This window comes from Diorhabda carinulata, chromosome 1 (genome assembly GCF_026250575.1).
Source record: "Diorhabda carinulata isolate Delta chromosome 1, icDioCari1.1, whole genome shotgun sequence".
In the NCBI taxonomy this organism is placed as follows: Eukaryota; Metazoa; Arthropoda; class Insecta; order Coleoptera; family Chrysomelidae; genus Diorhabda; species Diorhabda carinulata.
In genome coordinates, this window is record NC_079460.1 from 25,675,240 (window position 1) to 25,699,051 (window position 23,812).

The 23,812-nt window shown below is 29.9% G+C and overlaps 1 protein-coding gene across 6 annotated transcripts in view; it reads left to right on the forward strand.

The window, feature by feature from the left end:
* LOC130895224 (lachesin-like) overlaps nucleotides 1-23,812 on the forward strand; it is a 296,621-nt gene that overhangs the window by 103,981 nt on the left and 168,828 nt on the right. The window contains exon 1 of one of the 6 annotated variants that reach the window (XM_057802462.1): nucleotides 21,319-21,658. The exons of 4 other annotated variants lie outside the window; for them this stretch is intronic. The gene's annotated coding sequence lies outside the window, so the exon portion shown is untranslated. Of the gene's footprint in view, nucleotides 1-21,318; nucleotides 21,659-23,812 lie in introns of those variants that run through there. One more of the 6 variants, XM_057802421.1, reaches the window with a different exon arrangement.

The following is a 23,812-nucleotide window of genomic DNA, read 5'->3' on the forward strand; positions in this document are numbered from 1 at the left end:
AGGGTCATTACTGAAACAAAAACCATATAACCTATGGAAATCCCACGATATTTTTGTTTGCTTTCATAGAATACTGTATGTTTTATAACTGTCTTATAATGTCTGCTTTTTCTTTTTTAAAAAATTTGCTTAAACTCTAAAAAACTGTTCATTCCTCCTCATTATATGCTTTGAGGACCATTCAAGCAATATGGTGAATAACAGGTTTTCTTATATTTGCGTAACTATAAATACACCTGTGTTTTCTCCCTATACTGTTATAAAATCTTTTTCTTGACTAACTTTCATTTCTATTAGTTCCAAATTACTTCTTGGATATTAAAAAAAAATTCAAAGCAGATATATAAAACCGACAAATGTTCTCAGTTACATTTTTGATAAAGGTTTAAATATTGGTTTAGATACAAAAAATATTTTATACAAAATTAATTATCATAAATATGTGAATAATTATGAAAAAATAAAATTGGATGAGAAAAATAAATTTTTGTCTCAACAATGTTTTTATTTCTCTTTACAAAATGAGAAGCAAGTTTCTCTTTTTGTAGTGTTTTATTTTTAATAATAATTGAGAAATCACTATAGAAAAGAAGACTAACTACGTACGTAACTGACATAAGTTAAAGAGCAAAATGTTTTATACGTAAAATAACTTAACTCTGTTTTCTCATGCTGGTCGGATATAGAAAAACTAATGTTCATAGATAAAGACAATATGGTGTGTTTGATTAACTTAATCTATAATTATGAGCTAATGAAAATAATTAGAACATAGACTCAATGTGGAATTTATCTTACTATGTAGGAAGAAAATATACGAAATGTTTTCCAAAGAAATAGTGAATAAAATGAGGTTTCAATCTTGAGATTAGACTTCATCGTAATTTTTTTCGTTATTTTCTTTAGAAATTTTTGTTTATGTAAGATGAGGTTGCTGGATTTTTTTAAACTCTGTTACCTACAGTTACTGACTGATAGATGTATTAATAAAAGTTTGAGCTATGACACCTCCCATATTTTGGTTTCTATAGAAAATATGCAAATCACATTTATACATATTTTTAATCTCAAAATCTTGAATATAAAAGGGAGTTCACTGATACATTATCATAAAGATAACTAAAGAAACAAGGAAAACTGTAATTAAGTTTTGGGGATCAGAAAAAATTAAATGAATCCGAAGGCGTATTATAAAACTGTGACATTTTGGAGTTTTTTCACATCGTATATCTTACAACATAATAAAGAAGAATCATATTTATTCTAAAAAGGTTGAAACGTACAAAAATGCACTGAAGTAGGATATTTTTTTTGTATTGTTCAGACTTTATTGTGAAATTAATTTTGCGAACTAGAAGTTGTACGTTTTTTTTTAAATTCTGTTCACTGCACAAGAGGAATATCAACAATGTTTAATGTAGTTATCCCCGAATAGTTATTGGAATGGAATGCCATGGATTTAGTTGCTGATGCTAACAAAAATAGAAATAATTGTTGCGTTTTGGCTAGAATAAAAATTTTATGCACCTTAACTGCATAACCTTCCACATCGTATCGCAATATAGCAAAAACTTTTGCACAGCCAATAAGGAATAGACTGATTTTTTGTTGTGTTATCCAGCGTGCCTGTACAGTTCGGATCTAACGCCAAAAACGTGTGTTCCAAGACATAATCTAGACTTATCTAGTCTTTGCAGAATACTTCTCGCATGTGATTTTTTTGCTGATGAGAACTTTTGGCACCACCTTCCGCATTCACAAATCTTTGTTTGACCTCTTGAAAACTGTTCCTTAATTGATATTCAATTCATCAAACAACGCACGAATTATTAGTCGAGGATCAAATGTGATTAGCGTTGCAAACGGTCGACATTTGCATCTGTGCGAATAGTTAAATGAGCTTTTTTGAGTTTCATCCCTCTTTAAACCGATTCGCACAATCGAATAGGCGTATTTTACATACACTTGTCTTCACAGACGAACTACGATAAGCGAAATACTATAAAGTTTTTTTATCATATTTTTCTAAAAAATTAATCACGACACGTTGCTCGTAATGTAAGTCACATATTTTTACACCACTCAAACAAATTCTCTAGAGAAATATCCACAACACACAAATCAAACGTGCTATCAACACATTTGGACGAAGGGACACATTGTTGACTTAATTGCCACATGTAATGGAACGTATCAAATTATACCGTTTGTTTAGTGAAAATCCATTTGTAAATAACAAATTTTCGATTTTTATATTCCACTTAAATATAAAATTAATAGTATGAATCAGTGAATTTATCAATGATGTTCAAAAATATGTTGACTTATTGATTTATCAGCGTATTTTAGTGTGAAAATGTAATGGGGATAATACATGCATAAACTCCTGAATTAGCTAATAGGTATCATGATAGGCAACACATCTCTTATTAATCACGCTATACTAATGAAATCACAGCGGGGCGCCCTTTTGTAGCGATATTATAATCACGCAGCTTTTGATTCATTATTGTCATCATTTCCAAAATACTTGTTAATCTAATCCTTTTGATAGAACAAGTAAATGATACGATATAACCAGTACCAGTACCACTTTTCCCTTGATGAGATTTATGATTCTAGAGGTAGATTTGATAAACTAAAACACCCTCGAATTTTAGCCAAAAAGTTAATGGATATATTATGTACTTAATTTATGCATGATGTTTTAATTGTAACAATAAAAGGACGCAGAATAATGGTAGCTTTTTAAACCGATTTGTTTCATTCATGATTACTAAAACACTGTTTTATGATGTGCTGATCACATATGAAATCTAGAGCAAATATATTTTGTTTTGAAAGATATAGAAAATTATCTCGCTATTAACTGGAATAAATATGAATTGAATTGGTACTTTGATAGAACCAAACTTAATTCCAAAACATAGCGTTTTTAAAATTAAATTTGATCGTTATGATTTTGTAAACCTGAGTATAGATTCATTGTTGACTGCTTCAATTATATATCATATAATAGGAATATATAGGAATATCATTGGTGACCGGGGATACAGAAATTAAGATGAAAATGTATAAAAACAAATACTAGTTCAACAAATGAACTTTCATAAAAGTACCATGGAATATGGTTTCAGAAATGTATTAGTTCACAAAAAAGTTAAATTACTTCAAACTTTTCAGAACAGAACTAAGTAGTATGGTTTAATTTCCTTTTTTATCAGAAATAAAGTTCATTCTAACTCACAGGAAAAACCAACAAATATGAAACCAAATTGTAACTCCACGGCAACGTAGGAGAAAACCATACTGAGGTGTCGAAAAAATTATTGATATTGATTACTTCATTAGATAATGGTATAAGTTTATACACTTTGTAATTTTTTCCAAACGTTACGTTCAATACTTATCCCCTAATACACTTATATTTTCAATAAATGATATATTGTACCAAACAGCGCCTGATTGTCTGGAACCTATCAACAACAAAGTTGACAACATGCATTCTGCTACTCTTTCACTAACGGAATTCCAAGCCATCCATCACAGACTCAATTATCAACAACTTTAAGAAATCTATCCCAAATATCTGGTGATGGCACCAACGTAAGTCCTGGATGTAATGTTGCAAAGAAATAGATTTTAAACCAATAAATAATTTGTCAAACTTCACATTTTTTCAATTACAAGTCCTCAACAATCCCTTAAGTGGGCTTCTACTCCTATTACAATTTTCTGGTATTAATGGTATTTCATACGCTATTGATTGACTGCGAGGTACACTTGCATTCAAAAGTCAAAATATAGATATACCAGATATGAGAAATTCATTTTTCAATTTAGAACTACTTTAGTATCTGATTATATCCAATAGGGTACTATAATATAAATTGCGTGTAATGTGTCAACCAAGCTGAATGAAGATATCTACTTTAGCAAACATGAACAATGTTCCCAATGTGTGAAGGCCAGAAAAATATGCCCTCTACAGATACAAAACGAGCAAGAAAACAGTCAAAAATTAAAAAAATTACTTCCGGATGTATAGCGGTAATCATGTGAGTAAAATTTGTATAGATTGGGCTACAAATAGAAGAAAATTATTTTTTTGGAAATTAAATATATTAAATAATTTTCATACATCGAATTCACTATATTAAATTCATTGTATAACTTTTTAGAGCTTATTCTTAGAATTGAAATTTTATAAATTGGATGTGTCACTTTTGCAAATATTCAGCAATACAACCAAGGTCAATAAGAAACGTATTTGAATATTCAAATGATTATTATCTTCCTCAATTTCTGCGGAGACGATACCGCAGGCTAAAAGAGCGAACATGTGGAAAACCCCATTGTAAACACTCATCAATGGTATAGAATATATACTTTAATTTGAAATAACCAAGCCCAAAAGATATGTTTCAAATTTAAGTGATTTTTCATGCGTATGTTTGTCGATTTATATCAGTGAATTAAAATTCAATTAATGATAAAAACTAAAGAAAAAATATAATATCAGATCTATTGGCAGAGTGAAGTAGGAGCATAAAAATATAGTAATCGGAGAAAATTGCTAATACAACTTTTCACAAACTTTCTATTTCTGTTTAGCTTTCAGAAGGGGTAGAAGAATATTTTGAACACAGTTTCTTTTATTTCCTCACACAGAGTTCAATGGGATTTAACTCGCAAGAGATTAAATCATGAATATGTCTACTTTGAGCTTTCCTATTTACACGATATCACCCGTCTCTTGTAAAGTAAAGTCAATATCAATTATTTCACTTCGACAAAGGAGGATATTTTTTGGGGAAGTACTTTTGAATATCATCTTTTCAACAGGTAGCTTTTTTAAGAGGGTGGATTATCCAGGATAATATTTTTCAAACATGTTGATTGAGGTATCCAGCTTTCAGATCCACAACTATTGAAAAGTAAAAGATATAATAATTGTTTTGACAGAAAGATTACTGACATATTTAAAAGAAGACTAACAATTATCACAATCACTGAAAAAGGAATACAGGTTTCCAACATCAAAATATGTAACATTGTCAAAATATTTAACTTAACTAAAATGCAAAACAACAAAAAATTAAGAAATTATATCCTTACAATAATCAGTATACTCTTTACATAAGTCTTCAATACAAAAGAAAAATTGAACTGCGTTAACAAACCATGGAATAACAAAAAAAATACAAAAAGCCAATAAGCTACAATCAAAGAATTTACCATTTTGTAAATATACCAAGAAATTACAAATGATCATTTCAGTAGAAAAAGACAATTCTGAATTGGTGGAAAATGACTGTCGTCATTCAACGAAACGTTGTTTGTGAGATCAAAGATAGTAGGACGAATATTCTATCACATTTCTTAATCCAAATCATGACTCATATTTACATGTTTTTCCACAAAATTGCTTGACCGTGAGTTAAAAACGTTTCCAATGCATCTGCACAAGAAACTACATTTTAAATGAGAAGCTAAAAATTAATAACTCGTTGGATTCATTGTAATAATTACAAAATTTACTTAGAATCATTTTACAAAATGAAGTACAGTGCATGAATTAATAAACGGATAACGCCAGGTTATAATGGTTACCATCTACAACTTTGAAAGGAAAGGCCGGAGCTAATCAAGCAACTTGGCTTGAATGTTTTATCGTAACTAGGCAAACTGTGAGGTCTGCACGTGTGAGTGCTGGGCACTCACATATTCACAGATGGCGCGTTATGAAATTTCTTCCTTATCCGTGTATCAATGAAATCTTTGCTTTAGATTTCTATTGTTATTTAATAGTAAGTTTGCTTGAATATTTTTAACATTGTGCGTTTTTCCCACGTTTTCATATACTGTTATCTAATTTTTCATAGAATTTGTTGGTTTAATCTCTCTTATTATTCGTATGGTTTCATTATATATAACTATGTCTCCGTCTTTGCTTATTATGTTCTACTCATGTTAAAGTTTTCTATTCATTGCTTGCTCATTCTTACCTAGAATGTCTCAATTCCTATCTTTTTCACTTCCAATGCTAGTTATTATTTTGAAAAAGAAAGCGGGAAAATGATATAGATACACATAATTTTATCTGTATCTTAACATGTAACCGAATGTAAAAATTGCCAACAAGGTAAACATTTCTATATAATTAATTGTAATTTAGGAGGAATATTTTATAAATAATTAGAATTTCCTTCTTGGTTACATTTTCATTCCAAACACTTTTTCTTTATTTAATATTACTAGTACTTTTTCTGTAGAGTACGAACAATTGATTCGCTCGTTGGATCCACTATAAAATCATTAAACTGGAAGGTTATAATTGAACAAAAATTTCAATCCAATATGTTGTAGCTCACCAAAATCCATTTGGTTGTATACAATTGAGATTTCAGGAGTCCAGAAAATGCTTGAAACATAGAAGTTATGACTTATTATTATCTCTACAAATCATCTTACATAGGAGGTGAAGTAATACTAGGTGAGACTAATACTCAACTAGCTGGAGCTGGAATTGAGAACAAGAATAGGTCTCCTTGTTTCACCTAGTTGGCTCTACTTTCTCTAGAATTAGGAAAAGAGTAACAATATCACGTTTAATTCGACCACAGCGGTCAATTCTGTTCATTTATTTCAAGTAATTAATTACATTTTGTGCTATTCATTTGTTTAATACTATTTTACAAGGGATGATAATATTGAAAGAGAATTTGCCTCACAGTTCTCACGGAAGTTATAATTTCGTGTACGATAGATTTGTAAACTGAAATTACATTTCCGAAATACCTGTTTTTGAGTCGATTGAAAACATGAGAGATAATTGGAGGCGAGCCTGATATTTATTGTTGTTGATGCCCGTAAAAATGAATAATGAATTGATTATTCGTGCGTAAGGTTATTATATAGGAATGTAAAGGTCATGGGAGGGTGATCCTCCATGTACTTTTGATGCTATTGCACAGAGTGTCACATTGAAAAGTTCCCATTCCCCTCTACCTACTTTATAATATAATAATTAATTTTTGATGAATGATATCAGAATTCTGTTTTCCGAATATTCAGAGCCGGAAACTTTTAATAGCAAATTGGGACCGCTTGTACTGAATAATTGGTTTCATTTTTTAGCTTTTGATCTAACTACCACTACTTTAGATCTATTTCTCGATAATCAGGTACCAAATTCTAAAATCATGTTCACTTCAATTTCTCCGAATTTTCATTCTCAACTTTCTGACTGATACTGTATTCATCACATTTTATACATACTAGACAATACGTGCTGAGGATATTCACGTCGGACAATAATAGCTTATATAAAGAAACAAAACATCTCATGTATGGATATTAACACATTTTGGTCTGATTATTATCACCATCTCTTATCTCATTCATGTAAATGAGTTAAATGTTGATTAAAGCTTTTGGCATATTTTACGAGTTGCAACAATATGTGTTAATTCTCCATGAAAGCAGAGATAAATAAAAAATATTATATACTGGTATAACTGCAAATTTAGTCAAAGTAAGTCTTTACTGACTAATTATATATTAAAATGGATCATTTATTCAATATATTCATCAACGGAGCCTCTATCGCCAATAAAAAATATATAAATTGAATCTTAAGGTTGAGCAATACTATCATAAATATCGATTACTAATTTCTAATCAGAAAGTTGTCCAGTTTTGACATAAGAAAAGTAAATGGTCAAATTTATCCTATGTACATTGATGCGGTGTTCAAACGATGTTTCCAGGAAATATGTAGTAAAAATATTCTATAAATTGTTCACAAGTGAAAAAAAGTATTTTTGCGTTGCATTTGAGGGGATATCTTGAAGTAATTACTTGTCTAAATCTTATTAAAGTGGATTTACCTAAGGATTTTTTGGCGTAGGACCTGATTTCTGAAAAAAACTATTTCTCAGCTTTTGTTCGACATAAGGAAATATTTATTTTTAGTGTTACGAAAAAAGCCTAGTTTTGCTTTTTCCACACTTTTCATAGATAGTTTATCAATTATTTATAGTATATTCAGAAGATTATAATTTATAATTATTGACAGTTTTGAATCAGCATCATCTGAAAACAATGAATAACAAAGTGAATGGTTGCTACAGTATTTTTTAGCTACGTCAATTTGTGAGTACAAAATATGGCTTCAGGAAAAATAAATAGTACTTGTCATCATCAACAAATTTGGTATATCGAATCAAAAAATGTAATGTTATACCAGTATAATTCCATTTGAAAAATTTTTTGGTGTATGTGAGCGGAAATACCAGGAAAAATGGAACACGTTTAAATGTTTATAGCTTCCAAATTTCATACATGTCAACATTTCTCAATATAGTTTATATTCGAAAACTTGTGGAACACCCTGAGCATGTATATACACATCTATGTTCACGGGCAGGATCGCTTTGGAAATTTCTAATTACTCGACATTTTCGGAAGCCACTATCAAGACAGAAGTAAAGAATTTCGTTTATAATTGTAGATGACTTATTAAAAATAATTTATATCACTAAAGTTGATCAATTCACGGCCTTGTATCTTTTTTGCTGCCGATTTTCTTCTCTTTATTTAACATACATTTGAATATTAATATGTAGATATGTATTTGATAGATAAAAAATAATATTCAACTATATTTTTATTAATTATATTGAAGATAATTGCTCTTTTAAAATTGTCAATTCATTGTTGTTAATAACTATATAACTATTGATAAAGATTTCTTAATATACTATGAATTCGTTATCAATGTTTAATTACTTAGTAGTAGATTCAAATCATACACAGGAGATATTTCGTAAGGTAAGCCACACATATAACAATTAGATAGTTTTCTAGCTGATATAATTAAGCCTGGGAAAATTTCAAAGCGCATAAACATGTATGCATTCACAGTCATATCAAATAAGATCAATTTTTTAAGTAAATATATTGCGCTGAGTAACAAGACCAGTCTTAGATTTCTTTTTCATTTGATTTTTTTTAAATGAACTTTCCAAATTTGTTAACCTAAATTTTCTCAACACTAAATTGGATATAGTTTCTATCTGTTTTAAGCGATCTGGAGTATATGGAGCCTGTAGAAAAGTAATTAAATCTATCGTGACGCGAGATTTTGCCGCATCTCTTTGAAACTCACAGATAAATTCCCACACACTATTTTACTAAGAGCGTTGGTTCATCCTACAAGATAATGACACTGTAAGGGCTGCTATTTATGTACTTAGGAAGTCAGATAATTAACACGATATATTCAGAATATTAATACATTAAATTAGGTGAAGGAGTATTTAATTATTGAAATTGTTTGTATGGCGAAAAAGTTACTAAGGTTTCACAAAGCGGAAACCAATTTTCTATTAATACTTGCCCAACTAAATTAATCTATCTGGTTAATAAAATAAGATTTAGAAGAGGATTTGATTATACACCATGAGTAAGAGCATAATTATCAAGACCTTGGAAATAGAAATTTCATGGCAAAGTAACTAATTGATGCGTTAATTATAATTATTCAATGATATTTCTTCATATGACAGATTTTGGTAATCATTTATTATAATAAATAGAAAATGATCAACAAAAGTAAATATGTAGACGCCAAGTATGATTTTTTCGAAACCAGTGATTGTTTTTGATTTATATTATTGTTGTTATTGTTATTGTTGTTATAAGCAATCGATTTCAAATACCAATCCACCTGCACTGAAATATACCATTTAGCTAAAGTATAACTAAAGAAACTAATGTGTTCGTCTGTTTGAAAATAAAAAGATCTTTTTGAAAAATCATGTTACCGGCTGCTGCTTCTATTTGATTTTGCACTCTATTTATTATTAAAGAGACTATTATCTTTTCAAGCAAACCAAAAGACATCTCACCAGCTAAATTTCCCTTGATTGATAAATACTATTCTCAAAAATGCTAAAAAAAATTTGTGATATTTTTGAACCGAATATATGCTTTCCTATTAAAGTTTTGGATATTAGAAATGATAATACTTCAAAAATTCACGGTTTTTAAATAAAACATACGTTTTATTTATTTCTATTCGTTAAAATGACACCAAAAAGTATTTTTGATTCCTAAATCTTGTTTACTTGAAAATAGTTCAAGTATATAACGTTTTTAAGTATTACAATAGTTACAATAAAAAAGCATCCTCCCCATGTTCCAATTCACCATATCCAAAAATTCACAGTATACTTCCAGTGAATGCAATTTCACTTTGCATCAAATAAAAAACATACCTTCGTCTGTGTTAGTGGTGAGTAGAGGAGAGGAAATAGTGAGATCACTCAGTGGAAATTCAATTATCAAAAACCGGTTTGTTATATGTTGCGGCAGTGAACACAAAAGAAAATAAATATAGCAGACCCGTCTGAGGCAAGTGGCAGGCATTGCCGTTTAAAAAGATATAAGAACCGCACCAAAAAGATGGGGTTATTAAAGAGCGTTGCTTTGTTAATTTACTCCACTGTGACATCATGATGGAATGTCACATCACTCCTACGGAAATTGAGAAAGTATTGTAAGAGAAGAGGCTGAGTGACAGACTCGCTTCTTTATCAGTTGCACTATATTCCTGTTGCCTACCACCTTCTACTCGCATACTAAAGTTATAAATTTGACCTTGCTAGCGTTCACTGGTGCTTACTTTTGAGACCCTATTATTATTAATGTCAACTTTATTGAGTTTATTCTCAATCTACATTATTTGTAAACGACAGTTTCTCTAAAAAATAGTAGTAAAAGTAAACAAAAAAATTGATATAGGTCAATATATTTGATCTTTTCTCTTGTGTATTTATAAGGTTATGTCGATATCTTATTAGAATTAATAATGATGATAAATATAAATCAATTATTATCCAACTATATAGAATATCTTTTTGACAGGCTAAAACATAAAAATGGTATCCGGTCTTGAGGAGTCTCGAGTTTCTTGCAGCAAATAGTATGAGAAATAGTAAGAACTGCCCAATTTTATTTTTAAAAGGGACACTTCCGATGTATAATTGTAGCCTAGACTCAATCGTCTAGGAGGAAGAGGTTTTAAGTGGCACTTAGATGCCCTGATCTAATCCTTGTATACTAGAAATAAATTAATTCGTCAGTTATTGAATGTTAGCTACCAGAGAATAGATCACTTTTGCTGTCTAGAGTTTGACTTGCACAATTTTTGTTAAACGCGTGTGGCGTCGTTAACTTAGTTGCCATCTAATGATTGAATATCTACTACCCCAAAAATATATTTCATGTCTATCGAGATACATCAAGAGCAACTAATGAATGTTTGTCAATGTTACCACAACTGATTTCATAGTTGACCAGAAACTTCGACATTTTAGAGCATAGAAGAAAAGTCGCTGATTTGACGCTGAATAAGTTTGGATCAATAATTAGAATCCGTGATCCTCATGTGATTATTTAATTGAACATCAACAGACAATAAAAACAACTTTAAACGTTCCCAATATATTCAAGTTTCTCTTTAAACTGAATTTAATTTATAGAAAATGTTTTCTGTTCAAAAACTTCAACTAAGGCACTCAGTAAATGAAATTTCAATAGTAAAGTAACTCTCACAATTTAAAAAAAAAACGAAACCAATAGCCGACAGATAAACAGATTGTAAAGTTAATCGTTTGTATATGGCTGTATAACGTCTAAGCAATACTTTTTAATTTGTACCGGGTGTCCCAATAAGATCCCAATGGGCTCTCGGCCATACCTCGGGAACCGTCTATAGTACAACTTCGAGAAAAAAAAATTATGACAAAAGTGACCTCGAGAAAAACCTGGAAATTATTTACAGAGTTGTAGGTTCACTGCCAGAGGGCGTAATTAAATACCAAAAATTATAAAATGAATAATTTACAAATTTTGCCTAATTAAGATGCATTTAAACTATGATTATCGTATTCTTCAAGATATTCAGCGTATATTTGATTTTATAAGTTTTAGTCTATCTCTTCAAATAATAGGTGAGGGGAAGCGGGAACTTTATTATGATAAAACGCCTGTAAGCTCAGTTCTACTTAACCTATCTAAGCAAACTTAGTCTTTTTGAAAAGAGCTCCTCCCTACCAATGTAAGAGTTATAATCATGCTATATCATGTTGATATATTTCTCGTATTACGATATATCCTAAGAAATGTATAAATTTTAAGCATTTCCCTTTAAACATAAATTACTCCAGGTTGAGTGAACGGATTTGAACATTTTTTGAATCCTCAAAATTGTCTTTCCTTGTTCTATTAATAATAGTTCGTATTATTATGTCAATATTATTTATGCTGTCACCGGGAAACTGCGTTATGGAAGTTAAAATGAAAATATATAAAAATAAGCAGTGGACCCTGAAAAAAACAAAACAAAAAGATATGACTTGTGTCAAATTAATAAACCTAGTAATTTGTTCATTAGCGTCATTGTGATTTGTGTGCATTAAATTCGATATAAAATTTACTTGAAAGTAAGATAATTCTTACAAACGAAGAAGCATTTGATATGATAAGCATATACTTTGAATATATGAGATGGGTGTCTGGCGCATTTCTCGAGACAGTTAGAGAATTTTCAGATAATGCTTACCCTGATAGGTGGATACGTGGAGGCCTATTTTTTTCGCCAGCCAGATCACCAAACTTAACCGTCTTAGATTTCTCTCTCTGGGGCCGGATTAAAGACCTTGTTTGTTCAATTAGACCCACTAATAGAGATAACATTCTAGAGAGAATACGAAACGCTATTCTGAGTATTTCGAGAGCAGTAATTGAGTCTATTGTTCAATCTAGTCTTCAAAGAATAAACGGTTGTATCGAAAATGATGGGCGACAATTCGAAGATTTAGGTCGTCACTAGCGAGGTACCTTAAGTTCTATTTCCATTTAAACTTCCATAACGCAGTTTCCCGGTTACAGCATAAGTAATATTGACATAATAATTGGAACTATTATTAATAGAACAAGGAAATACAATTTTGAGGAGTCAAAATATCCATTCAGTCAAACCGGAGTAATTTATGTTTAAACAAAAATGCTTAAAATTTACATATTTCTTAGAATATCTCGTAATACGAGAAAGATATCGACATGCGGTTTTCGCTATTCTGTTGCTAATTTGGTCTACTTTTATATTCCTTAATTAAAATTGCATGTTTCCATTTAACATTTTTCAAGGATAGCTAGATTTAAAAAAATAAATAAATAGCGCCCTCTAGCGTATACATTACACATTAGGTTGTTTCGAAATTATAACTCTTACATTGGTAGAGAGGAGCTCTCTTCAAAAAGACTAAGTTTGCATATATAGGTTGAGTAGAACTGGAGTTACAGTCGTTTTTTCATAATAAAGTTCCCGCTTCCCCCCACCTCTTATTTGAAGAGATGAACTAAAACTAGTAAAATCAAAAATTATTATTAATAATTAAATGCATCTTAATTGGGCAAAATATATAAATTATTCATTTTATAATTTTTGGTATTTGATTACGTCCTCTAGTGGTAGACCTACAACTCTGTAAATGAGTTCCAGGTTTTTCTCGAGGTCACTTCTGTTATATTTTTTTCTCGAAGCTGTACTATAAACGGTTCCCGAAATATGACCGAGAGCCATTATTATTGGGACACCCGGTACAATGGTTTAGTAGTCTGGACGCGTTGCCTAGAATTGCACAACCATCTCACGGCTGTGCTAGAGCACTTCCTGTTCGTGTTAAACACAATATTATTTCAACCCAGTCGGCAAACTGCTTTTCTTTTCTCCCGTTTTCAAAGATAGGGGATTATAAATGCCTGTGAGGCATGTTAGTCTATACTCCAACGATTCATTGAAAATCCTCATTTCCTTGATTGGTTTGTATTTCAATGCATTTTCACCTTAAAAAAAAATAGATCAGAATCCGATCGCGCAGTTTTATAATTGAATGAATTATTTCGTATTACTTATTATTAAGAATATCAAAAATATTTGATAGATATATTCAGTAAGTTACCAGAAATTAATTAAAAAATGCTCGCTTAACATTATTATGAAGAGTAGGTAAAACTGTGCTCATACCTATCCACAGGTGGTCAGTCGTCCTCTACCAATCAGTTTGTTTATACTCCTACATTTTGTTAGTTGATTTCAAATGTCAATAACAGTTTTTGCAATGGATTAAAAAAGGTAAATTGAATTAAATTAAATTTTCTTTCAACTTCCGGCCAAAATTGTTTTTATTTAATTTTGTTCAATCCGCTATAACTTAAAAAATTATTTTATTTCTCAAATCTTGATGTATTTCATAATTATAGTCTTATGAAGAAACCGTAATAAAATATAGTGAAAGTTGATGTATTACAGTATCTATTTTATCATTCAAATTATTTTGAGTAATGATTAAGGGTGGGCCAATACTTATTTATATTTCAAACTAACACATCAACGTGTGATTTACAATAATTAATAGAAAAAAAATCACCATTATAGGTTATTTCGAAAATCTAAGAAAACTGTCTAATCAAAAAAATCTATCCATTCCATCCTACTTTATAAAATGAAATGTCCGCTTTAACTAATTTTCAATGCACAGTATTATCAAGCAAAATGAATTGAATACAAGTTTAATAGATCCATATTTGGTATCCAGTAGATAATTTACTTTATAGGGGGATTCTTCTAGACTGAATTTACGATGTTTGAACACTTCCTTTCGTGTTAACAAAAGATCATAGCTCTGTCGGCAACTACATTTCCTGCCAAACGTATCTAAAATACATTACACCATTCACCAGACTTTTTCAGAAAACGAAAATTGACAATCTATGGGAATTCCGGTAAAGCTCGTGTAGTTTTTCTGCCGGATCTACTTTGTAGATTGCTATACATTATCTCTCATGTCTTAGAAATTATTCCAAGATTTAATGCTTCTTTGGATAAAGCACGAGAAGAAATTATTTGAAAATGGTTAGAAAATAGTATTTTTTGGAAACATGGGGCTACAAAGATTGATTATAATTTCAAATTTAGTAATTTTCAATCAGCCTATTGTCTTGAAATTTTGCATATTTTCTTGCTTTGATAACAATATATGATTTAAAAAATCATAAAATATTTGACGATTTTAGGTTTAAGTCTAACTAGGAAATGTGCAATTTTCCATTTCTGTCATTTTTTAGTAGTATTTGGAATCAAATTAAAGGGATGTTAAAAATATCACAATAATTTTCTGTAAAATAAATTATCCTCTGATTGGTACATCGAATCTCATTAAACATGTGAATCGAAAAGTTAATTTTGCATAGAAAATTTTGTATATTTTTAGTCTTTTGAAATAAAAAGAATGAAATAAAACAATGCACTGAAATATGAAAATTTTAGAATCTTGGTAAAATTGGTCGTTAAAAACGATTCAATAAACGATGATTATGATGACAAGCTTGAGAAATATATTATGAACATACAAAAATAGAGGGGGAAGTAAGTCATGTAGGAGCAATTACTTTCTAATAATTAGATGAAAATCCACTAGGAGTAAATCAAGAAAAGAACACCAGAAAATGTGAGCTTTTGATGTATACGGTGAGTTTGGAAGCAGTGGGATAAAATTTACAACTCTTGTATTACTATGTTGATTTGGTCTTTAACTATTTCCTCTCATATCAACCATTTTCCAATCATTTTAACTCTATCACATTGTACGTTAGTAGTATCCATTACAATAGATTTCAACTTTACTCAATAGCTAATGTTCCAGCTAATTATTAAGTAGTAGCTAACCTTGTGACAAGTATTGATTCGTATTGGCTCACCACCCAGTTTATATTTCCCAGTATGAAATAAGTTGGATTTAAGAGAATGTTAGGAAATCTATATGAACCATATTTTAGTGGATATTAAGGAAATAACTTGAGATTTATGATTGAATTGTTCGCTTGTGAATATTATTCTAGCAGGAACTAAAATGCATGGTTATCATTATATGTTAGATGCAGGAGTGAAAAAGCGATTTCGATCAACAATGGAAATATCAATATCAATATAAATGAAAAAAGTTGAACAATGATTAGAATAAAAATTTTTAGTAATATTAGCACAGAAGAAACAACTTTTTTGAATAACGATGTCTTGAAAAGTGACGATATTTTTGTTCTTCTAATCTAATTAGGAACAGAGACAAAAAAGATGCCTGATATTATCTAACCAGTTTAGGGATTGACCAACGTATGTTATGACTTGCCTAAATGCTTTTCGAAATAATTGATGTTTATGAAAATTGGTTTAGGTATCAGGAGGTTACACATTTTTAATGGAGAGGATACACCTCCCTCTCTCATTACTTAGGATGGAGATGCAAAAACAAGCTTAAGAAAAAAGACAGTTATTTCTTTAAAAAAACGTGTTTGTATTTCGTAATTGATCGATTGCACCATTGAATTTATCAAAATATGGAAGTAATTTTGTGACCTATCTTTTGAAGCTACAGAACGAACTTTTTCGGAAATATGCCCAGTTGCCAACCTCAATTAATTCTTGCAATTCAATGGGTTGTGTAATTCGTATCCACTTAGGACCAGCTGAAGAACTAGAAACGTTTCAGAGTTATTAATAACCGATTAATATATAAAACGTCGAAGTCAGTATCTGCCAAAAAGAACACTGTAGACTCTCGTGATTGCAAAAGTTTGTATTGACGAGTGAAGTTTATCCATATTTTTGTCACTATGATATAATACTAGACAAGTCACTACTCAGAAAAATAATTCCATAGAAGTAGGTTACTGTGAATATCAGTTATTAAGAAAATAAGAGTGATAATACATACATATAAAATTGGAGTGGACAGGATGATTTCTTAGTTATGAGATGAATATGTCGAATAATGAAACGATAGAAATCTAAGATGACAGTAATTAAGAAGTTTTCAACAGTGATAGGAAAAATTTATATTGATATTGTTGGTTGGAAGTAGATATAGAATTTATATAAAATTATTTCGAAGGCGTGTTACTAACTATTATGTTTGAAACTCGATTAAATTACTATATATAGCATGAGTTTGGAATATATTCCATCTAAAAATGTAAGGATCCGTTAATAAAAATTTTCCAATCTCATTCTTTCAATTATAATTAAAATCAATTAAAATTAAATTAAAATATGTGAGTACAGTTGATAAATCTTTTACTTCTTTATATCTACCTAATGTTCTCTATTGCCCTCTTATAGATACATAATTGGTTTGAGTATGAAAAATAGTATGTAAAAATTATCTACTTCCCTATCAGTTCTTTTTTATTACCGTATCATTGAAACACTAATCCATCTTTTTCATTAAAAACCATCTTCTCGCTCTGTAGAACTTTCAAACATATTCTTACTACGTAAAAAAAAGTTGGCACTTAGTAGTTATATATATATATATATATATATATATATATATATATATATATAAAACGTTACATATAATACAGCTATAATTGAAATGAGAATACCAATAAAAAGAGTGTTAAAAACAATAAGAATATCCTGAAAAAAAGCAACAATCAAAATATTGGATTCTTGAGGAAAGTTTAAATGACTAATAGCTTTTTACTTGAGAAACTATTCGCTTCTTTATTTTTTAACGATCTGGTCCCCAAGACCAAGCCCATTTAACGATTCAGAGTTGTTTGTATTATTCTAATTCCATTATTAAATTAAGATTGACGCGTCTAATAAACTGTGCGTAATAAGTGTAAAATTGGTGGCATCGTATCGTGTTTATGATAATTCAAATTTATTTCAAACTCTATCGAATTATAAGTGAGTGAATATCTTTACTTTTGTCACCAAAAAAGTTGTTTTTTCAATGAAAATAAAAAATGATAATATTTTGCTCTGTTCACTTGCTTCAGATGATAGAAAAAATGGTTGTTTGTCTCCGTATTTCATATATGTTACAACTCGATTAAATAAGTAGAATAATCTGGGAAATCAAATCCATTTTTTTAGCTCAAACTCTCGATATCTCTTGAAAAAACTTCTTAAGAAGTTATAGGTTTCTGATTAATAGACAGTTAGTTCACACATTGCGGTAGCCGAATGTTACAAAACGTAGGAAGGCGAAGCCCCTTATTTTACGGACTTTTAGTTTGTTGCTCTAATTCGTTTTAAATTAGTCTACAAATAACTGAGAATATGGAATCGGTACCGCTCAACAACTATTTATCAGAAAGTTAGGTCAAAAGCATTTAGAAAATGTTCACTTTTGTTTACGTTATTCATCTCACTCTCTTGAAACTGATTGAATCCATGACCGTGCACTAAGATTTGTGAATAACAAGTTTATGTATTGAGCAAAGCAACGAAATAATATCACATATATTTATATGTGATAGGGTATAAAAAACTATTTAGATAATTACATTTATATATATATATATATATATATGTATATATATATATATATATATATATATATATATATATATATATATATATATATATACAGGCTATAACAACTTGGTCGTTTGCGAAAAATAGAGCTGGGCACTTATCCTCTATCTCAATTCCTATACTTTTAGTTTTAATTTCCAACCACTCAGAGCTTCCTTATTGTATATTTCAAATAATGTTGATGATACACTGCACCCACTTTTCGATCATTATACCGTAATTAAAATTGTGTTCTTGTTTCCGTTTCATAATGATCTTTCCATTCAATTATGTCGATGAATTTGGAATTATTTTGCCGTTTTGCTTCCCTCATCATATTTCTTTTTGAAAAAAGAAGAAACAGAACAGAAATGAAATGGAAATATTTTATCTACGACAATTGGATATTAAAATTTAAATAGACAATTTATAATCGAAGCAAGCGAGATAGCAAGTTTTAGAATACTTTCTGAGGAAGTTATTTCTTAGACATATTTCAGATGTTGAATAATGTGAATGTACGAACTCCAGTAAATAGCCTAGAGTTTTTCAGAACAAAACCAAGGTTTCTAACTCTCACCGAGGATATCAATACTATCGAATATTATGCCAAGATCTTCGCAAAGAGGGGGGCTATTTTCTAATGGAGGATAAAGTATTATATGAGATGAAATTAAATGGAAATTACTAATATTGGCTTTAAAAAGATTTTTACTATTTATAAATATAAGAAATAGTAAATGCACAAGAACTTAATTTTGTGGCACTGTAGAATTTGCGTTAATTTCCATTCAACAGATAGTTTTTTTTTCGGTCAGCTATGACGTCATGAACCTGGTCAATAAAACAGTCAAATCAATGTTAAGCAGCTCCATGAAACAAGTAATATGACTGAAGCAATGAAGCCATTGGAAAAATATATTTAAATGACATCAACTTTACCGAGTCTGCGATATATCGTCCGATAAATACGTTATTAAGTAGATTGTGAATATTTCTTCACTATTTGCACGATTTGCTTTCGTTTCAATATTCTATGAAGACATATAACAGCAGTCTCAGATATAAACATTGCAAGTATTTAATTATCGCATGCCAATGCTCAAGTAACTAGATCAAATGATTTTAAAAAAAACTTTAAAAGATGAATACTTTCACTAAAACTATAAGTAATTACCCCTCCAATCAAATTAAGTAACAAATGGTTCGACAAAGTCCAGGAATTAAATGAAATTCATAGAAGCTAATTTGCTTTGCATACAATGAGCAATATTTGGTTTGTATACACACTATCTGGAATAAATATAATAATTTGATTTTTTTTTAAATTCTTGGATTTGTACAACCAAATGTATAAAAGATGTCCTAATATAGAGATATGAAGTCATTGTTGATTTTGGCAACAGTTATTTGGATGATTATTTTTAAATGGCATGTAAATCTATAGATCCATTCTGTATCGTGAAAATATAAAGAGGTGTTAAGACAAAAATATATATTTATTGTCAAACATCAGAAATAAACATAAGTCAAATAAGATTATAACAGTTGCTTTCAACAGATTAATGACCGCTTCGCACGGAATTTATAACGAAAAGCGGAAACCTCGTATTAAATTAGGCTCTAAATTCTTTTAAGCAGTTAATAGAGGTAGAGTGGTGACTTTTTTTATCGTAGTGTTTAAAAATTATTAGTATGGCAATCTTATCGGTCTAGTAATCACTAAAGAAGTGTTTATGTTAAAAAAATACTCAAAAAACTGATTAAAATAATGTTTTCACTTATAATAACATGTACAAGTAATATGTTAAACCATTATAACCAACAGAATTATTGTAGTAGATTATATATTTTGAGAAAAAAATACCTTCATATTCCACTTATTGACAGATAATAAAATAAAATATACTCATCATCTTGTAGTGTTAATTAATCCGAAGAAGAAATTCACACCTCTATTATGATTAAGTTGAAAGGTTTCATCGCCACATTAGCGTTTTAGACGCCTCAAGATTATGAGTTTTTATTTCAAGTAGTCAGCTATCGCTTATATATCCTCAGAACATTTTCATTAGAAGACACAAAAATAATTCCATAAAACCCATTCAAAATAAAACCGCGCAAAACAAAAAGTGAAAGAAACAATTAGGAATCACGGGATGATGCAACGAACTGAATACGAAAGATATTCTTTCAAACGTGTATCCATACAAAGTAGAAAATATGAAGCTGAGACATGCAGTTAAGCAGCACATAAATATGCATACAGTCATACCTCAGTACTTTACGTATTGTTTCTAGTAGTAGTTTTGGGGCGTATAGGAAAAAGTAACTGCAGAGAAAATAGAAAGATGGACGCTGTAGCCGCGTTTCTAAATAAATCCAGTGATGTACTAGCTCTTTTTTAACAACACATTTTTCCAGATATTCCTCATAAATTAAGTGAATTTCCAGATTTCATTCACATAGAAAACATTTGGTGGTTGCATCTTTTTTGTAGCGTCTACAGTCGTACTTGAACATTGGTATCAAAATATTTATATTATATATTAGCAATGTCTTTGAGAGATTGCGTCTAAAGCTTTGAATATATTTTCTTCTATTTATTGACGAAGGACTGCTTCAACTCTATATAAGCAAAAGATACTATGAATATCAAACAGAAAAAATAAGTTATCTATAAACGGAAACGACTGCATTGCAATTACCATAAGTGGGAAACATCAATTTCATAATATTAATATTGCCTCCACAAAATAGAAGATGTGCTCGTCGAAAATCTTGAATTGAGAAAAATAGGCTTGAAATCAAGAAGATCTAAAAATTGATAATGCAAATGAGGAAAGCTCCTGACTCCAACATTCTCTTACAAACTCGACCACATATATAGACCGTCGGTCCTGTTGTCGAAGCTAGGCAGATACGCCGGTTATTTGTAATTTGTTGTTTTTACTGTTTTGTTCAAGGACAATTACTAAAAATGCATGTTTATTTATGGTAGTCTCGAGACTTAATAATTCGAAGGTTCTAGAAATGATTTTAATACGTAAAGCTTAGCTCTATCATAATCAGTAAAAAATTTTATTTCATAGTGAAAACATCGGGATAGTGACAAGTGAATTAACAAGTGTATCTGAATAAATGAGATTGAGGGTATACATAAACATTAATAAATAGTTAATCGCGTAAGTGCAAGGACTAGTTAATGTACAAATAAATCAGGTATGTAAGATACACTCTGCGAGTATAGATTCATTTCGCCGCAGTCCTATAATTGAAAACTGTTCACATAATTAAAAACATTACATGGCTATTAAAATAAAATTAAAAAAATTTAATCTTCGAGTTTCCAAGAAATTGCTTAGTAAATTCTATTGAGTAGATGAGAAACAAATAAGAAACTAGACACTTAGATGGAATTGACTTAGGTATTTTCATTGAACTATTTTCTTTTTGTTAGCTTTTTCTTTAATTCAATTGAATATTGACGAAAATAAATTCAGATGATTTCATTTCATTTGATCCTAAAAATAGCCTTTTCCCAACTTTGTATATTACGAGTATTTTGATAATATGAGTAGTAGTCACAATATCGCTAAATAAGACACAAAACAACAAGAATAAAGGTAATAGTACATTACAATATATGAATAATGATCTAAAGTGATAGTAAGTGAAAGTAAAAAATATTTTGATTACGAATACTCGTATGTAAATTTCCTCAATGGGTACATACAAAAAAGTAGACAATTAATTACTTTATTTTTTATTTCGATACTAATCTTTGTCACTTGATTTTTTCTAATTTGGTGAGGATATAACTCCTAACTCGGTCCTGAGTGTTCAGAACGTACATAACGAAGAAGAATGTTGCTACCGACAAGTCAGACAGGTTCGACAACAAAAACATCCCCTTCTCGTGAAGTTAATAAATTCACGGGTTTCTTGTTGTTGTTACAAGTGAAATAAAACGAACAAATGGCGTGTGTTAACCCAGTTAAACATTAACACCTTCCGCATTCGAGAATTTTTTAAATGCTACGTCTAAAACCGACATATATCAGGTGTGGAAATTTTCAATTCGATTTCAAGAATTTTTTATTACTAACCTACAATCTTGTTGTATTCATCAAATGCTGAATCAACATCAAACTCAATTTTTGATAATTTGTTTAAAAATCAAAATGGACAAGTTGTTGAGCATACGACTAAATTAAATATAAATAATTTTTAAAAACGCAACTATTGGAAATATCGCAGCCTCAAAAGTACTCGAGAGAACCTACTATAAAAGGCCCAAGGCCGCGTACTTCTCATGTTTACCTGTATTAAACGTAACAAAATACTTATAGGGGGAAAAATCATATTTTTCATCATGCTAGTGATTTTCACAGGGGCAAAATTGTGGCCATGGAGATATTGATTTACATTTAGCTGTCCAATAGTTTGGAAAGAGAATCTTATCTATTACTATGTGAACACTATAACGTTGCATTCGAGCCTTTGATTTCTCATCATACAGTTCTCAATTGATCTTTTGATTGTGGACCTCGGTCGCGCAAATGGCGCGATCCAATTAAGGTGCACATGTCGTTCGTAGAAAAGGAGAGGATCAAAGGTATGTGCAAAGGATTATTGGACTTATGGTTTGAATAGTTATTACTCATGATAGGCTATCACTATTTGTGTTTATTCGAGACAGTATGAGTTGTACCATCCTCAACAGACTCTGGCGCGTTTAATCCATATAGTTTAAGTCACTTGGAATGAGGTATCATAAGCAGACATCCATCAGCTTATACTGTTGATGGCTAAACGTGTAGAGTATTTACCATCTGACAAATGTCACAGTCATTATGGAGAAACAAGAGTATAAATATTTATCTAAAAAAAACTAATCCACAATAGTACATCATACAAAGAACTTAATAATGATCCAACTTTCAAAACAACTAATAATTGTAACAAATTAATAAAAAAAGTTTTTAATAAAAAACAAATTGACAACGAAAACCAGAAACAATTAACATATTATAACGGTATTTCTGCTAAATTCTACTGTTTACCAAAAATTCTCTATCAGCTAGACCCATTGCAGAATTAATTAACACTCCCATCGAACCCCTTACAAATTGGTTAACTGAAATTTTGACTTAATCTTACGGTTACCACAATGATTATTATATAAAAGACTCCTTTAAAATCAAATAAACTTTTAATAATATGATATTACCACCAAATTATGTAATATTAGGATTGGATATATTTGTATAATACATCTGACAATGACATAAACATTGAATCATCATTTTCGAACGTCATTTCTAATATTCCTATTCCATTATTTATATACCTTTACCATATATAGAATCACTT